This window comes from Haemaphysalis longicornis, unplaced genomic scaffold, assembly GCF_048455015.1.
Source record: "Haemaphysalis longicornis isolate Haplotype H1 unplaced genomic scaffold, Haemaphysalis longicornis Haplotype H1 scaffold_3, whole genome shotgun sequence".
NCBI classification, from domain to species: Eukaryota; Metazoa; Arthropoda; class Arachnida; order Ixodida; family Ixodidae; genus Haemaphysalis; species Haemaphysalis longicornis.
The window spans coordinates 236065693-236080890 of NW_027526335.1; positions in this window are offsets into that span (position 1 = coordinate 236065693).

Consider the following 15198-nt stretch of genomic DNA (forward strand, 5'->3'; position numbering starts at 1 on the left):
CTCGTTCTGCACTTCCTCTCCTACAAGTCGCGTTGCCATCAGCAATAACATGCAACAATGTGCCAGAGATCACCACACGAACTAATGCCGTGCTGTGATATGGCGAATACAGTGGGGTGAAGATGACTGTGTGCATCGGGGCGTAGAGCTCGACGTACTGCCACATTCGGCTTGTGATTGCGGTGACGGCGTAGTACATGGTAAATGCGCGAATGAGGTGTGGTCCAGTGCAGGGTGTGTTTTCTGTGCTATCGCCCTTCATGCCGGCGCATTCGGCGGCTCGATGCTTGCACGGGCAGCGACATGGATCAGCGGGAAGCTTAAAGGGTGCATTTTGCAGAAACGCAGGTTTGGTTCACTCGAAAGGTTGCCTAGTTATATACATACTGACACCATTTTTAACGTGACACGAGGGTACGTAGAATAATGCTCACTGCACAAAATAAAAACAACTCATGGAAAAGGAGAAGAAAGACGCGCTGTTTGCTTGGAACTAATTTTACAGCTCATTAAACCTTGCTGGCAACACTGGCAAGGAGCCATTTTGAGTGCCAACTTCAAACACTGAAGTTTAATGAGCTGTAAAATTAGTTCCAAGCGATGCATAAAAAAACTGATTGTCTTATTGCACTCACCAGGGTTCATAGTGTTGGAAAATGTAAAGATTACAGTTTTCTGACCTACACAGTTTTGTCTATTGTTCCTCCAAAAATGGTTAATCACCTCTAATTATCTCGAGACCTAATTGACCAACAAAAAAAATAATTCCATATTTGAAATCAGTGGAGGAAAAGCAGCAAGGCTGACAAGTTTCACAGAGTTTACTTAAAAATTATAAGAAATAGTTTTAAGAGGAGTGTCCCCTCTTAAAGGCCAACTGCACTCAAATTTCACCTCGGCCAAATTTGTTTTTAATGCGTAGTAAGTACCCCCAAATAAGCTGAGACACAAGTGGTAGCCCCGTGAAACGCCTCGTTAATCAGTCAGAAGCGTTTAAAAAGGCTCCGCCGCAGACCACTCTGCACCTGCCGGCGGATCGCGTAAACAGCCATGACGCGCCTGTGACGTTCCAGCCGACGGTGGCTTTTTCCTCTGGCCAGCCACGCAGCGGGAGAACCGGTCGAGCTCTGCTGCCCCGTGCGCGCGTAGAGCTTGCGCGCAGACATTCTCCCGAACTGGTGACCGTCCTGCCGCTCGCTGGACGGCTGCAACGTCACTGCAATGGCCGCGCTCTCCTCGGTTTCGGTTTCAAAATCGCCGATTTTTGCTGGCCGCTTGCGGCGTCCACGTGCGTATTTCAGCTGTTGTATTTTGCATGTTGCTTTCTTTTTAAGCAGACTATACGGAAATAGGGTTTTCAAGAAGTCGAAATTTTGAGTGCAGTTGGCCTTTAAGGGCAAAGGGTAAGCCAAATTTCTTTAAAAAGTGACTTTTTTGTCTTTGCTATTAGGGAAGTTCACCTTCTTATGCACATTTTCCAAGGTAAACGTATTTCTAGCTAAAAAACAGTTTTTCCGTGTGCAAGTAGAAGGTGACCATGTCCGATTTTAGAATGTGCTCCGTGTGTTTATTGTCATTTTTTCCATCAAGAACCTCCCAGCTCCAGATCAAAACACTAGTCTGGGATGAGCTGTATTAAGAAGTTGCTTGGAAGCCATTGCATAGCTGATGTTTCATCCAAGGCAATCCAAAGATGCTGTGCATCATGTTTTTACCACATTTGTGCTTCAAAGCCACGCACCAAAAAATGTCTTTGTTGAGCTTCACCCTCTCAGGATTGCAACATTGGGTGCTGGTCTTTCATTCAGTGATGGTAGCATTGCAAGAGCCATCATTCGAAATAATTCGGAATGAACCCTGTGCGCAACAGCACCAACAAGTGGCTAAAAGAGGTTGACTCTGTTCGCAAAGATACTTTGTGAACAGAGCTGCACAACAGTCGACTAAATAGGCAAGGCAGGACAGACGACTGGCTGAAAAGCGAAAACATGATTTCGACGGTGATTATGAAGCTGGTGCTTACTAAATAAATGACGAGGGATGTTTGTGGCAAAAAAGTGGTTTTTCGCCTCATTTCTTATTTTTAACTCAATTATCTCAAAATTGTTTTTCACGTAGGTACCATTATTTCCTATATCTTCCAGCAGAACCGGCCAATTCTTTTTTCCTGTCATCTACATGTTGTGACATCTACTGTGCCAGAATTGAAAATATGCACCTACTGGTTTTCTTGTTACAAAATTTTTATTATGTAAAGTAAGAAAAAATTTAGATACTGGCGGAAAGAAATTCGTAAACATTGTAATTTTAGTGTGATTTTAGTAATTCTGGTAGTTAAAACAGCCCCAAATTTGAAAGAAAATCATGTACGCATTATATAGATGCCTTTAGTAGATGCCGATCAAAGTGTACCTCGAAATGGCCAAAAATGCATGGGTAGTATAGGGCTTACCCTGTGACCTTAAATCGCCTTTATTTTTCACAGGGGCAAGAAAGATGAGAACAGGGCTCCTTTCGACATAGGTGGCTTAGTAGCACCCACTTTTCACTCAGCACAAAGGAAAAATTAAACACAAAGTTTTGTTTCAGGCTGTTATAAAAGGACCATTACCTTGTTCATAATTTTGTAATGAGAAGGGAAATAGGTGACATCAGTGTCAGAGAAAGGTGCCCAGAGGTTGTTTTTATTCATGTCAAGTACAATTAGAATGCAGAAGTTTTTAGTGGTATTATCCAAAAGGAGGGGTAGTGATGTGGAATGATATGTGATTGTTAAGCGCATGATTATTGCATTTTATTGAGTGCAGGAATCACCACAGTTGAAACACCTTGCATTATACAATTTCAATGTCGAGGCAGTGCTGTTGCGCAACTCACCATGCTTGTGATGTCGGCTTGTGAAATGAGAGCAGCCTTAGTAAAACTTTACTGAAGGAAATGCTGAAGATAAACAAATCTCTGAAATCCGCTTTCACGCGCTAACTTTTTTCTGCAAGAAGTTGAGCACAATAAGGTTTTTTAACAGCCTCATGTCGTTTTCAAATTTTTTTTTGTGGATCATGCTCCTCACCTTCTCTTCCACAGATGTTAACTCCGGGTGGCTGCTGTTAGCCTGAACTGTAGTTTATGGCCTAGTTCTTAGGTGAAGCTGTGCATACATTTAGACAGTGTTTTTTGGGTGGAATCGGTGCAAACGAAACGAAGAGAGGAGAAGAAACATAAGGACAGCCGCTGGCCTAACAACTGATGTTACACATGCTGGATTTATCACGTAGCCATAGCTTTAGCCATGAAAACATTCTGGCTTTTGCGTGCATGACAAACTGCCCCCTGCACTGTAACTAACCTGAAGTTGATATTGGAACCATGAGGCAGAGATAATTAGAAGGATCAGAATGGGGTGGGGTGCATATGGCAGACATTATCAGATAATGAATAGCAGCCTACCATTGTCGTTGAAGAAGAAAGTGTATGACAGCTGCATCTTACCGGTACTCACCTACGGGGCAGAAACTTGGAGGCTCACTAAGAGGGTTCAACTTAAATTGAGAACGACTCAGCGGGCAATGGAGCGGAAAATGATAGGTGTAACATTAAGGGACAAGAAGAGAGCGGAGTGGGTCAGGGAGCAAACTGGTGTTAAAGACATATTAGTAGAAATTAAGAAGAAGAAATGGACTTGGGCAGGGCATGTAATGCGAAGGCAAGATAACCGCTGGTCATTAAGGGTAACAGAGTGGATCCCTAGAGAAGGCAAGCGCTGCAGGGGGCGGCAGAAAGTTAGATGGGCAGATAAGATCAAGAAGTTTGCGGGGATAAATTGGTCACAGTTGGCACAGGACCGAGGTAATTGGAGAATAATGGGAGAGGCCTTTGCCCTGCAGTGGGCGTAGACAGGCTGGTGATGATGATGATGATGATATTGGAAAGTGTTCGGTATCTTTCAGCAAGCTACTTGATCAAAAATAGTACACTGGAACCTGCCAGAGGCAGCGAGTACATACATAGTTTCAGTAAGCCTGCCAGTGCAGAAGGATCTAACATGGGGCCAAATGTGAAGAATATGCAAGATTTTTAAAGTGACAAATATTCAGTCTCATCTATGATATGCATTAAGTTGACTTAATTTCTGAGCCATATATTGGGTCTTTACAGTGACATTTTACCTGTTGTCCACGGGTAGTCGCAGGATTCTCCACACCACAGGAATACATGCGAGCAAGAAATGTCAGATTGCCTCTTGGGGAGTACGCAGAGAGTCCACGACTGATAATTGAAAACCCCTGCCGTTGTCGCATAACGACTTCTGTTGAGCACTATTTGGCTTCCAAGTTTTTTCTACTCCTCCTACCCATTTCTTTCTTCCTTCACAGGTTGCCTTTTAGTGTAAAAACAGGGAGACCTAAAAGGGATTGAGAAGAAAGTGAGCAAAAGGGTAGAAATGGCGGTAAAGGAAAGGGCAGTGAACAGTAATGATAGCGGGAACGGTGGAGTATATGCAGTGCAATCAGCAGTCCCTCACACAGGCCAACAATCAATAGACTACCTTCACTGCACACATCGCCAAGAATGGCCTTGGTGCTACAGCGAAGGATCGGCACCTTCCCCAGCCATTGGTTGGCCGGTCTAGACTGCCTGTGTGTGGGAGAATCTTCCTCCTGCTGGAAACAGTACAAGGCAGGGAGCAGATGTAGCAGGACATTAGAGGGCAGAGATTTTTGAGCTACAGAAGGCAACAGGACCTGATGACAGTTACTTGGCAAGGATTCACATAAGGCGAAGGGAAAGTGTGGTCGGCAAAGTGGTTACAAACATTCAGGCTGTGCTCTTGCAACTACTGTATAGAGATCTTGAACTGCGGCTGTAGATACCCTGGCAGACTCAAACATCGTCCTGTTACTTCAAGTGCTTCACTGTGTTGATTGAACTAGCATACACGTTATCTTGTGTTGTACAGTGCTTACAGCATTGACAGCACAGCGTACGTCTTAGAGAATGAATACAGGTGACTTCACGTCTGGATGGGTGAGGCTTGCAAAGGTTATTCACCCTCCTCTCAGTGGAATGGCTGCTTCTGTGTGCAACACAAAGTGGGCCTGAGAAATAGTAGCAATGGCTGTAAAACATCACAAGGGAAGGTGTGAGAAGGCTCGCCGTGAAAATGAATATAGCACCAAGGCCACTCGCAACTGGAGGAACATCGCTCTTTTTTGCTCTCATTTACAAAGTCCATGATAATGCTGAGCTGGGTGTGTTCCTGCACAAGGAAATAGACGGACACCAAAGCACTGCGACAGAGAGGATGGCTTAACTGTTAAAACCGTCATCTTGTGCCGTTACTGGGTCTAATTAGTCCAGGCAGGGCAGTCGCAGCTGCAGGAGGTGCACTTCTATGCAGACATGATACAAGTTTATTTTATTCGAAAGATTTCATGTTTTATAATGCCCCCCGTGCTTGTACGGAAGGAAGTGATGCTTTGTTCGCTGCAAAATAATCAATTTAAGTTAAAATTTTGATTGTGAGTTTTAAAGACGTCTGCAACGACAACATAAGAGTGGGTCTTCAAGCTAAACTTGGTGTGAAGCGGAGACTTGCTTACTGTTAGTCAACCTAGATAGTGCCAGCATACCGTAGCGGGCTGTTTTCTGCCTTTGCTTTGTTTTTGACCATATTTGTACCTGGCTTGTTTTTGTTAAGGGAGAAAATAATCGTTCCGTGACACATGGTGCTCGCCCGACAAATATGGCCCGTAATACGCCGTTGCTTACACCAATCGGCCAATGTTGTCTGAGACAACCCCGAAGAGACGCAGTGCAGTGCAGCTAAAACAAGCACAGTGCGTGCAGTACACATCGGTACTTATACGTTTACATGTGCTTTCATAACTTCCACCGTTTATCCCACCATTCTTATTGCTATAAAAAGAATGTGCCCCAAATTTAAGCGCAAATAGCTTGTTCCCCAAACTTATAAGCTCTGCCTAATTTGTGTTTGCTTTTGCCGGCCTCAGCCAATCCCAGTGCTGGCGTGTATGACATCATGGGTTCTGCTGCGTGAAATGAGCTTGTGGGCCACACGGCCGTTCCCTTTTCTATAATTATATAGCTTATTTGAGTGACGTTTACGTTAAAAATGGTGTCAGTATGTATATAACGAGGCAACCTTTCGAGTGAACCAAACCTGCGTTTCTGCATAATGCACCCTTTAAGCTTCCCGCTGATCCATGTCGCTGCCCGTGCAAGCATCGAGCCGCCGAATGCGCCGGCATGAAGGGCGATAGCACAGAGAACACACCCTGCACTGGACCACACCTCATTCGCGCATTTACCATGTACTACGCCGTCACCGCAATCACAAGCCGAATGTGGCAGTACGTCGAGCTCTACGCCCCGATGCACACAGTCATCTTCACCCCACTGTATTCGCCATATCACAGCACGGCATTAGTTCGTGTGGTGATCTCTGGCACATTGTTGCATGTTATTGCTGATGGCAACGCGACTTGTAGGAGAGGAAGTGCAGAACGAGCGATGGCAAACTTCGTCCTCGATTCTTCAGGAGATGGATCGGTGTCGTCGTGGTCGCCGTTTCTCGTCGTCCGACGAGGGCTTGGCACGCCGGCTTCACCCGTGAGCTGGCTCAGGACAGCACGCAGCGTGAAGCCGAGCGTTAGCAGACCGACGCTGCACTTGGGTTAATTAACCGGCCACAACAACGTAACACGCGGATAGCATCCAAGTTGAGAGCGGAAGAAACATAATAACTCAAAGAAAAAGAAACTTGGCACACGGCACTGCATTCGGGCTCGAGGCGTGCGGACAATTTTAAAAGTTATCCGCGCGAGGCGTGCGGACAGTTTTAAAAATTATCCGCGCGAGGCGTGCGGACAGTTTTAAAAATTATCCGCGCGAGGCGTGCGGATAGAGACAGCCAAAAAGCGCTCGGGCGGGGCACGCGAGCGCCACCGCGCGGGGTTGACACGAAGTGCCTCACTCGGCGGCAGCCGCTTTTTCCACTACCAAAGTATTCTCACGGCCGCTGGATGAAAGGCGCTGCGCACTACTCTAGTCCACTCTAGCCCTGGCCCGGAAGTTGCATCGGAACCGACCGCAGCGCCAAAACGGGAAAACACCTGAGCAGAGTTCCGATCGAAAACGACAGCAGCGCCAAACGCATAAGCAGAGTTCCGACTTTGTACATGGAGGAAAGAAAAGGTTAGGAGAGGCCCTGAAGTCACATTTGTGAAGCCGAGTACCGCCGAGTACAATATAACCAGAGGGGAAACTGGCGCTGCGATCGTACGCCTCAATGGGCGTGATGGGTAGTTGTGGATTCGGATTGGCGCTCGATGGCTCGCAGAACTTACTATGGATTGCAGGCAGTTTCGTTTTCGTTTTGGATTTATATGAACGCATTTGCCTAGGCGGGGTGTTGGGAGGAGTGATCAAAAATACGTTTCTCCTTGAACTGCATGCCTCGCGTGCACGGACGCCACCCTGAGTGGAATGTTTTATAACCAGAGTTGCGAATTGGGTGGGTTATCAATGCATTGTCGCACAGCGAGCATGTAAACACAAATGACGGCGCTCTGTGCGGCGAAGTTGTCTGCTAATTAGGAGTTGCGGCGCTGCTTATTCGGCAGAGCAATGCATTGTCAAAGCTGACGATGGTTGCGAATCACTTGGAACAGCCACACCTTTCGTGCGAACGCCGGCTCCTACGGCGTAGAACAGCAGCACCGGCGGCTGATAGGAACGCAGCTTGATGTATATCACTATATAACTTCTCCAAAGGTAATCGGTTTCTTTTTTCTTATGAGCACAAAAATTTTCTTACTATTACGAACCACCAGCGCCGAAACCTTTACAAGTAGTTTTGAAAGAAGATTGATTGATTGTAGGGTTTAACGCGCCGACGCAACGCAGGCGATGAGGCGCGCCGTAGTGGAGGGCTCCGGATTAATTTTGACCACCTGGGGATCTTTAACGTGCGCCGAAATCTCGTACACACAGTTTTGAAAGAAGTCCGCGTCCTGCTGTAATTGGCAGAAAATGGCAAACCTGCTCCACAAACCCCATCGACTCCGCGTCTGCTTTTTATTTAAACGCGCGGTTTTATTTCGTACAAACTTGGTTTTTCGTTACTAACTTTCTTGTTTGCCATGTAATTTGTAAACGGAGAGCCGGGCAATTAGAGCTTTTTTGTCAAAAAACACAATTTGCGCAGCCATAAGCCCGTTTTGATCCTACGCAATCCGGTTCCACAAATACCCATCATTCCCATGGAGGAAGAAAAAGTTAGGAGACGGCGCCGCCGGAGAAACGTGAAGCCTATACATAAAAAGTAAAATCGAAGTCGGCCCAGGCGTCACTGCACCACGTGACCCCACCGCACCGCCTCTGTTTGGGCCGCCGCGCTCTTCAATTTCGTCTGCTCGAAACTGCTCTGCGGCCCGTTGTCGCGAAGCCTGCTATATGTTGGTTTTTTTTCCCACGGCTTTTGTCTTCCACACGTACGCGGCACTCATGCCCGCACACGGGCATGAGATTGCCGAGCAGACAAATGCAGGAAGGACGGGGAACAGCTACCGCCAACGAAACACGAGAGATGCCCCGGAGTCGGAGACTCCGGGGCATCTCTCGTGTTTCGTTGGCGGTAGCTGTTGGAGACCGCCGCCGGAGACCGCCGGAGACCGCCGCCGCCGCCGGCCCACCCGACCTTGGAGGGCCGACTGCGGCGGCTTGAGAAAGGGAAACGGCGGAGGGAGCGGCTTCAACGGACCTGGGCTTGCGAAGGCTAGCTGCGTGACGTCATGCCGTCTCCTAACTTTTTTTTCCTCCATGATCATTCCCATTGAAGCGTAAGCGCCGCTGCCATGTTCGCGTTGACACTAGCGCCAGTTTCCCCTCTAGTTATTTGTATGAAACTCTATGACCGCCATGACTTGAGCCCACTTAGCCCAGCACTCTATCCCATCATCCTTTGCTGTGCCCGGTTTGATTTGACTAACATGGCGCCGCCCTGCCCTCCCGCTTCGAAGCGGAAACAACTTCGTCGCTAATTCCTCGGTGCGATGTCATGTTCTAAGCTGTTGATTTCACCTTCAATTTGCCCATTCTAACCCTCACGAAAAGTTTCAATCGAAAAACGGCCTTCGTTTTTGAGCCACCATACTGCTCTGCACCGCTCTTTACCTTTACTTTGTTTTTCGCTGTATTTGCATCTTCCTTGGTTTTATTACCGTACGTACTAATTGTTTCGTAAAACACTGGGTACGTCGACAATTAGAGTCATGTAAGGCAATGTCGCTTACACCGATCGGCCAGTGTCGTCTGAGACAACCCTAAAGTGCCGCACTTTTGTGCTGCTATAACAAGCATGGTGCGTGCAGTACCAACAACAGAACTTAGTGGTTCTTCTTTTGTAACTTCCTTTGTTTCACCCCGCCATTCTTACTGCTATAAAATGAATACGCATTACACTTAAGCGAAAATAGCTCATTCTGCAAGCTTATAAGCCCTACCTAACTTGCGTTTGCCTTTTCTGGCCTCAGCCAATTTGTCGCGAAATTCATGTCCCTCGTTGACGGGTTTTTTTTGCCGCTCGTCATTTTTTGCCGTTCGCCGAGAGGAGCCGTACCGCGAAGCGAAGGAATGTTCTCGCCGCCATTGTCGCACCCGGGTCGGCTGGCCATGTGTTTCGGGGAGAGAGGTGGGCGAGAGTGCCGCGGCCTACTGAAGGCTGCACCCCGGGAATTCTCGGAAGACGCGCGGCCCGGTGGACGGTGTGCGTGGTGCAGCGCGGGGTTTCCGGGGAGAATGGGCTGAGAACTGGTGGCGGCCGGACGTACGGCCGTGGACGCGGCGTCGGCCTTGAGGGCTGTGCTGTGGAGGCCGAGCGACGACGGCGGTGAACTTCGGGCCCCCGAAGATTCCTCAAGGAGGCGACAGTGCGCGGCCGGAGTTAACCCAAATTGCGTCGCTGATCAGCGGCGCCCCACCACAGACGACCGACAGCCTCCGTCACCCCGGCGAGACCATCAGCCGGACCGCAGCTAAGATGTTCTCCCCTTCTCCACCTTTCCTCGGACTCTTCCTATTCATCTTCTGTGTTGTATTTCCCTTAACGGACTGCACGGGCTTATCCGCCTCCTTCAGTGCACCACGCGGTATGTGTTTCTAGCGGGCCTATTGTTAGTAGTTGGGGGAAGCCTCCAACCCCGCCTATTGTATACTCTACTGTCCCCTTCATTTACTGTCGTCTTCTCCTCGGGCTCGTAACGGCGTGCACCTTTTCTTTCATAGTGATTAATGTAATTCGTGTCGGTGTCTTGGCAGCTCTGACCCCAACGGGGTGTCAACTGCAGTGTGTATTAACTCGTCAACCCTCCTTTCTGTCTGTTTCGAATTTCCTGTGAATGTGAAGTAAATGCCCGTTGTTTTGAAACTCTTTTCCCGTGCCCCGTCTCGTGCCTCACGCCAGCGGCCAATCAGGCGTGGACCTATCGCCGGTTAGCAGGTCCGAACCACATTCTCGAATTCGCACGTAAGGGGGAGTTGTTTGTCGCTCCTCCCGTCCGAGCCATCGGCCACTAAATTATTACCTCGCTCAATTCTGTGACACAATTGCACAGCTGTGCATATAGTGTCATGTTCTAGTGCGGGAAATGAGCTAGTGAGTCGCATGGCCATTCCCTTTTTTCCAAATTATGTTGCTTATTTCAGCGAAGTTTATGTTTAAAGTCGTGTCAGTATGATTCGATCGAGGCAATCTTTCTGATGAACCAAGCTTGTGTTTTGTCTGCATGGCCCTTTTAGTGGTTTTAAGTAACCTTCTGTGCACTAATGTGATTTTCCTATGTCGTAAAACATGTTTCACCTTTTGGTACTTCACAAAGTACTGCACTTTCAGACCTCATTCTTTATGCCGTAGGTTGCTTAGAAATTAGAAGGCCGCCAGGGGGCCACGCTGAGCGCCCGCTCTCCCGTCGGCTCCGCAGATTAATCGTTTTAATTGGAGAAAGCGTTGATTGTCGTCTCCACAGCTTGCTGTGGTTTCACCGGAAGACAGCTGGACCCCTTGGGTATCATCCTTCAGGGCATCCTTCCAACTTTGTCTTCGCTACAAGCCACCGAAAGACTGGACCACGCCGCTCGCAAAGCTAGGCCTAACCAGGCCTACCGCCACAGCCTTGTTCCACGTTTGCTCGCCACGCTGGCAGCTGCGCATCGCCGCCCTTCGCTTGCCCCTACGCCATGGAAAACGAAGTCATGGGTGAGCCCATCACTCCGGCTGAACTAGCCACGCCGGGTTGGGCGCACATTCGCCGCAAGCAGAAAGCCATCCGCAACGTAGAATCTCCGCCGCAACAGGCAAGTGTCTCTGCACAGCATGCCCGCTCGACGCCGCGAGGCCAGAGAAGACCCACACCGCGAATCGCTCCGATTGAGCCGTTCCCCCCGAACGACGTTAAGATTGTCCTGCGTCCACGAGGCGGACTAGCCTTAGCCACGCTTCCGGTAGCGGCTCTCGCGGACACAATCCAAGCGCATGCTCAAGTAACTCCCAACTGTGAAGATCAGATCCGCATTCAGGCAAGATCCAATTTTATTGTGGTCAGCACTCCTTCCGAAGACCGAGCACTGAAATACGCAGCACTATCATCCCTCCTAATCGGTGAGCAACGTTACGAGGTAGCAACTCATGTACCAGCGCCAGCAAACACAGCCCTGGGTATCATCTTTAATATCCCCGAAACGGACACTCCTGATCAAATAGAACAGAGTATCTACAACTACAATCCTCACCTTAAGATCCTGGATGTTCGCCGCCTCAACACCTCGAACATGGCGCAGATACTTTTCGACGGGCCACACGTGCCATACTGGATTCGGTACAGAGCGGCTACATACAGATGCAAGCCTCTACGCCGGAAGACCGAAGCCTGCGCCCGGTGCTGGCAGTCGGGCCACCGCCAGGATGTGTGCCCGAACAGGCAAACCGCACCCCGCTGTCCTCGATGTGGCATCACCGACGCCCCCGAAAATCACCCCTGCACTCCGCAGTGCATAGTATGCGGAGGAAGCCACCTCACGGGTTCAGCGGACTGCCCACGACGCTACAGACCGAGGCCCAGACCGCTTTCCTATGCGCAAGTTGTGGGACAACAAAGCCCTCCAACACTTGACTCCTTCCCACCGCTACAATCTAAGGACCACAAGAAGTCGTAATCCAAAACGGCCAGCAACGAGCGACACCCCAGCAACTCTCAACACCTGATTACCAAGACACCACCTGGAATACAGCGGCAACAGGTGAGCGGCTCACGTGCGCCTCCCAGCTCACAGCTCCATCCCCCTCCTGTCATCCCCCCAATAAACAATCCCCTAGCTGATGTATTACGAGAATTACAAACCATCCGAACGGAAATCGCCGCCCTTAAGGAAGAAAATGCAGCTCTCAAACGAGAAAACTACATGCTCAAACATCACCCTCCCCCTAGAGAAAACCCCACGTCGCCTCCTCCTAAGCGCAAAGCCCTCTCGAATTCACCCTCAGAGGAACCGCAGAATGAACCCCCCGAACGGTCGGCCTCGCAAACAGAAACACGCTTCGAAAAGCTTGAATGTACCCTCATAGAACAGAAAGCCGAATACACACAGTTCTATCAATCACTTCTTAGTGCCCAAGCGGCTATGCAAGCATCGATAGAGGCGATGAGGGCGGAACTGCACGGCTGTCTCAGTCAATTCGTTACTCCGTATAATGCGCCTCTACCCCAGGACTTTGACATCACGGATGAAGCTAACCCCTAAAGAAATCTGTATCTGGCAGTGGAATTGCCGAGGTTTTTTCCGAAAACGTTCTCTTCTGGAAATGTTAATAAGTACGGTTGCTAAACCCCCCTCCGTCATAGCAATACAAGAACCTGGTCTTCGAGTCAGATTAAGTGGATACCAATCATTTCAAGACCCCAACAACCCATACACCACAACTCTTGTACATCGCAACATTTCGGCAACCCATAAACGCTTCGACAGCGTGTCCATACCGCACGACATGATTACCATGTATCCAAAGTGTCCGTCTTCTCCTCGTCTGTATATACTTAACGTATACAGCGGCCCAAAAGAGCATAAACACACTTTCAGAACCCTGTTTTCCCTAGCCAAACAAGAAGCGAAGAATCATCCTCTCCTAATAGTCGGAGATTTTAATGCCCCACACACTGCATGGGGCTATTCTACAATCACCAAAAAAGGACGCTTACTGTGGGAGCATACACACTCGCACAGGCTCACTCTCGAAACACCACCGGACATACCAACAAGAATAGGAAATAGCGCACAGAGAGATACCACTCCGGATCTTGCATTCACTCACAACATAAAAAATGCCTGTTGGAACAATACGGATAACCATTTAGGCAGCGACCATTATATCATACAGCTTACCATCCCATCCAGCGTCACCCCTCAACCTGAACGCAAACAGCAATGTATAACGGATTGGCATGCCTTCAGGATAACCCGCAACCAATGCTATGAACAGTCTTCCGAACAACCAACCCTAGACACGTGGGTTGCGGACCTAATTAGTGATAAGAAAGCGCATGATCAGCTACTTGATCCAGAAATTCAGGCACACATGGTAGACTCGCGCCTCCATAGCATGTGGGCAGCCCTACGTAGCCTACGAGAAAGGTGGAAAGCCACTAAACACAATAAACGACTAAGAAAGAAAATAGCTGAACTCTCACACAAGACAGAAAAATATGCGACTGAGCTAGCAACCCGTAGATGGGGAGAAATTTGCGATCAATTAAGGGGAACAATCAGTATGAAACGCACATGGTCCCTGCTTAGGCACCTACTGGACCCGTCTCAGTCCAAAACAGCACAAACTAATCGCATGACACAGTTAATACACAGCTACCCTGGTACACAACAACAGCTCCTTACAACTCTCAAAGAAAAATACATTCCCAGTGGTGAACAACGCCCCCTTCCTGACTATCGGGGAGTTCCTAATGAGCACCTAGATGCAGACATTACGGAGGCGGAAGTCAGGGCAGCACTTGTTAATCTCAAAACTGACTCAGCCCCGGGTAAAGATGGGGTAACCAACAAAATGTTACGTAATCTAGACGACAACTCTGTTACCACATTAACTTACTTCTTTAACCAACATTGGAATGCAGGTACCCTGCCTGAAACATGGACTCACGCAAATATCTCTTTAATTCCAAAGCCTGGCAAACCCTTGAGCATTGATCACCTTAGACCAATATCACTCACATCTTGCATAGGGAAACTTCTTGAGCATATCATACTTTCTCGCCTCCTCAAACTCATAAATCAAAGAAACTCTCTCCCACCCACAATGTTTGGCTTTCGTGCTGGGCTCTCAACTAACGACATTCATCTTCAACTTCATCATGACATCCTAGCCACACCACCGCGGGCCGACACAGCTGCAATTCTAGCCTTAGACCTTACAAAGGCCTTTGATAGAGTCACGCATCAGGCAATATTACAGGGCCTTTCTACTATCTCCCCCGGCATAAAAACATACAACTACATCAAAGCCTTCCTCACCTCACGAACAGCGACGCTCCGCCTTGGTCCTCTAGAAACGGAAGAATTTAGCTTACCATCAATTGGAACACCGCAAGGAGCAGTGCTTTCACCGCTACTCTTTAACTTAGCCCTACTTCAAATCCCGGAAGCACTGAACAAAATACCAAATCTTCGCCATAGTCTCTATGCGGACGATATTACACTCTGGACGAAGGGGGGCAGTGACGCCGAAATAGAAGAAATTCTCCAAGCTGGTGCGACAGCTGTAGTAGAGGGCGCTGCCCTCGCTGGCCTCCAATGCTCCCCCACGAAATCTGAGCTATTGCTTCTACCCCCAAGGAAAAGACAATATTGGAATCCAAATATCCATGTTTACATTGCGTCAACCCCTATACCGATTGTCTCAAAAATCAAAATTCTCGGACTCACTATAAATCGCTCCAGAACTACCACGGACTTTATAAAACAACTTTCTTCTCACGTCACCCAAACCATCGGGCTAATTAAACGCATTGCTACCCGAAATAACGGCGTTAAAGAAGCTGATCGACTACGTTTAATCCAAGCATTTATCATCAGCCGTATTACTTACTCCCTTCCGTACCTCCTCCCAACTGA